Genomic DNA, 4,324 nt, shown 5'->3' on the forward strand with positions numbered 1-4,324 from the left:
AACATTGTCTCCGCCTCTGGGGACCATGAATGTCCATGAAATTCTTTATCCAAATCCTTTATAATATTTTTAAGAAGAAGTGTGTGTGTGTGTGTGTGTGTGTGTGTAATATGATGACATAAAATACTTTTTTGATTTAATGTCTCATTAAAGCCCTGATGTATGGAGATCATCTGGAGATGATACAAAACTGCTGTGTCATTTTGCTGTATTTCAGTTAGCTAGCATTAGCTTGTGTAAGAAAGCAAGATTGGCTATTTATCTAGCTTTTATTTGGGTTTTTCTTGAAGGTTTATGTCACATGTATATACGATATATTAGATTTGTTATCTGTAAATTGTACCGTAGATGTTAATATAACTTTTGTACAGGGTTGTAACATTAGTTAACATTAGCCATCACAAGCTAGTAATCATATCAGATCAATGTTGTAGCAGTTGAATTTGAAATAAGTCATTTAAAAAAAGTACTTAAGTACAGTACTTGAGTTAATGTACTTACTGACTTTACACCACTGGTGACAATGGCACAAAGAATCTGAAATGGTCTTAATATAAACAAACTACAACGTTTAAATGCTCCTACATGTATTTGTCAATAATTAAAATAAGGAATGATTTAATATTCTCTAATAATATAATACATAAAAAACAGCCATGGTGCATAATGGGTACTTTTACTTTTGATACTTTAAGTACATTTAGCTGACAAGACTCCTATACTTCCATACTTAAGTAATATCTTGAATTCAGGACTTTTTCTTCTAATAAAGTATTTTCAGACCAATGTATTTTTACTTTACTTAAGTAAAGGATCTAAGTACTTCGTCCACCACTGAGTGTCACAATGTGATCATCTATTGTAGTTTATAGTATATACTTATTAGCTTATGATGGACGCTATAGTAGGTGATGTGTGGTTACAGAGTGCATCCTGTCGGCAGCTCCTATGCTAGCGCTAACAATACACTTAAAAGGTGAGTGCTCATCAATAGTGCATGGAAAGGTCTGGATTTTGTGTGAACACCAAGGCTTGTTTTGAATTGTCTTACTAATATAAGCCACAGTTCTGTGTGAGTACTACATAGCTCTCGTCTCATTCCTATCACGTTTTCTTTCCAGTTGACCAAGTGAAGTTCGGGCCTCGAATGAGGAAAGTCACTGAACCATATCCTGATTTGGTAAGTCTCTTTTTCTCCAGACTGTTTTTGTGACGGTGCTGTATCATAATGACATGTACCAACGGGCTCTGTTCCCCCTCAGCATGGCTCTTATGATGACGACTGGAGTCTCTCTGGAGATGAAGACAACTCGCCGTAAGTCTTCTTCTTTTTCATGTTTCTATGTTCATTCAGTAATTATTCTGATGACAACAATGGAACTCCTTTCTCAACAAAATACAGTGATACTGTTTTTCACCACTGTCCAATAGTGCCTCCGAATCCAAAGTCTTCTTCCTGGCTTGAGAAATGTTTTAATTTCTACATGAAAAGTCAAATGTATGTGTTGAAGGGAAACTCCCCTGATTTTCAGGAAAATAAATCTGAAGGTGTTGAGTTAGAAAGAGTTAAGCTCACCAGATCTCTGTGGCTCTTCCTCTCTGCTGCAGGCTCGAGCAGAGTTGTCAAACTCATTTTAGTTCAGGGTTCACACACAGCCCGATTTGATCTCAAGTGGGACAGACCAGTAAAACCATTGCATAATAACCTATAAATAACCCTGCCACAATACTTCCTTTCTTTAAGTGTAAAGAACTAGTACTTTCTGAACAAGTTCATAATTATTATTTACAAAACATCTGAGAAAAAAATCGGAGAATGTCTCTCTTATCGAACAAACAATGAATTAATCATAGCTCTTCTCAAATGTCCTCGCAAGTTCTTATTTCGTTTTTTCAAACAGTGTGAGCCCCATTAAACAAATTCGAATTGCAGTGCATGTGTTGAAAAATATGGATTGATGTATTTTTTGCAATTTTCTAACTTTGCAAAGTCATCCAGTATTGGACCATGTTGTGGGTTAGATCCTCGGGACATGTGTTCGACTTCCCTGGGCTGAACGCTCCTAGCTACGTTAGCTAGTACTAGTATAACACACCTTCATCTCATTCAAACTGCTGATGGGGAAGTTGCATTGTGGACAAGGTAGGATCCATGTTTTAATAAACAAGAAGAATCAATAGAATAATAATATCTATAGTTCTGCTCTATCATACTCCGACAATGTCAAAGAAGTACAATAAGTCAGCATAGTACTGTTTTAAGAGCACTGGATATTGTGTTGTAGTATGGAGCCTTATTCATTTCAATTTCGATAGCTTACTTTGTTGCACTTGCCAAAAACATAACATTTGATCTGTAAAGTCATTAGCTAAACATTTTCTAAAATCTCTATTAAATCCTGAAACAAATAATTATAGGGAATGTTGGAAAAAATGTTTGTAATATGGTCTGCAATTCTGCATAAAAAATACAAATAACCTTAAGGGATTTGGTGGCATTATTGGACACTAGAACACAATCAGAGAGAATCTGATTGACACATCTGGATATTAAAGAGACTGATTTAATGGGCTGATTGTTATGTAACATGTATTGGTATTGAAAGCAGTGGTAATAGTAACAAACATATTAGTAGCAGGATTCATTTCATTTGCAATATTACTGTTGGTGTGACTATTTTAGTATGAAAAGGATCGTTCTGGTTTATTATACCTTGGGTCTTATTTGTGTAGCTGTCAGCATCCTTTTCTATCAGTTAAATCAACATGTTACTTCTCAAATAATCACTGATGACCAGATTTTTGTAATGCCTTGATTACATTTTGTTTTGTAGAAACCAAAGGGATTTATGCCACTTCTTGTTGTTTTTATGACATTTTAACCATGCATGTTGTGTTGTTGAAGGTAAATGATCACAGCTGCCATATTTAATTAATACAATACAATAAAATGTAGGTAATACACCTTGTTAAAAACGTTGTTTCAGAGCCTGGCCGTTTTGACATACTTGCATACATTTTGGGGGAACATTTACAAAACCGATTTAACCACACAATACTAAATTTAGAATACATTTCAATTCTAATATCCTGGCTACATCCTGGGATTTCTGATAGTATTGATGGCCACAATTCTGACATGATTTGTAATAAACCAGAACATTTAGCAAATATTGTCAGCAGTTTTAGCCGAAATATAGGCAGTATTTTTGGGCTCCAGAGAGCGCGGGCAGTGGGCCTCTGGTTCCTTCCCCCCCATTGTTAGGGCCCTTCAGGCGTATAAACACCAGGTCTTCCTGTTGCAGGAGCCTGCTGGAATGTGTGGAGCAAGCTCTGCAGCTGAGGTAGGCCACGCCCATCAACTCCAGCCTCTAACGCCCCCCCATCCCACATCAATTCACCTCAAATAAACCTGTGATTATAATTCAATGTGAATATGAGCTAATGCCAAACCTCTTCAGCATCATCAGTGGGTTTGTGTTCACTCTCCGCTAACCCCCTCCGCAAAGTCCTGCTGTAATTCTCCATGATGTGGATATGATTCAGCATAAACCCATTGTTCTCTGCTTTTTGGGCTTTTTGTCTCTTTTTGTTTTGGTGTTTTCTTTAAGATTTGTGTTGCTGCTACTCCCCTCCCCTCAGCATCTTCAGCATATGCCTTTGCTGTCCGGCTTGTTGCCGTTATGCTCCTTTTCCATGTCATTAAGAGACTTGATGAGGTTACTGGAGGCTGATCAGAACATTGTTGCTCCCTTTTCTTTCAGGAGTTTAACCATCAGGAGGGCTCCCTCTACTGATGTGAGTGTTAACTCTACACTGTGTTCCAATTCCATACTATGCACTGATTCTATCCAAGGTTAGAGTATGTACACATCTAAAAAATATGTATTATTCCTAAAAACATCAGTAGAAAAACTTTAAAATAAAATATTTATAATTTTATAGATTTACTTCATATAAACATTCTACAATGTTAGGCTACATAACAGAAGAAAGTATAGTAAACTGAAATGTGAAATAACAACTGTAAGTGTTTTTGGTGGCCTTTTAATCAGATCATAAAAATAACATCAACAAGTGGTCCTAGCTTTCTTGTCGCCTCTAACTTCAAAACTCTCTTTCAAATGCTAATATAATAAACTGCCTCAAACATTTCACTCAAAGACTCGACACAAAAACCACCTGGGCTGCCTGCCATTATGTTTATGTCTCATATGAGAAAACGAATGACTTGCGATAAAGGTCCCTGGTGGAAATCAAACTGACAATATGTGCGGGTTTGTGCCCTAACTAGGGCTGCACGATTTTGGGAAAATATCTAATT

At 36.6% G+C, this 4,324-nt stretch overlaps 1 long non-coding RNA gene across 1 annotated transcript; it reads left to right on the forward strand.

Annotated features, from left to right (window-relative positions):
- Positions 1–1,121: 1,121 nt before the first annotated feature.
- On the forward strand, positions 1,122–3,801 carry LOC104962626 (uncharacterized). Its single transcript, XR_800229.1, has 4 exons — positions 1,122–1,180; positions 1,263–1,315; positions 3,306–3,344; positions 3,765–3,801. It is a non-coding gene; the product is annotated as an uncharacterized lncRNA (long non-coding RNA).
- The last annotated feature ends 523 nt before the right edge of the window (positions 3,802–4,324 follow it).

The sequence above is a fragment of the Notothenia coriiceps genome, unplaced genomic scaffold (assembly GCF_000735185.1).
Source record: "Notothenia coriiceps isolate Sejong01 unplaced genomic scaffold, NC01 NC01_scaffold00035152, whole genome shotgun sequence".
In the NCBI taxonomy this organism is placed as follows: Eukaryota; Metazoa; Chordata; class Actinopteri; order Perciformes; family Nototheniidae; genus Notothenia; species Notothenia coriiceps.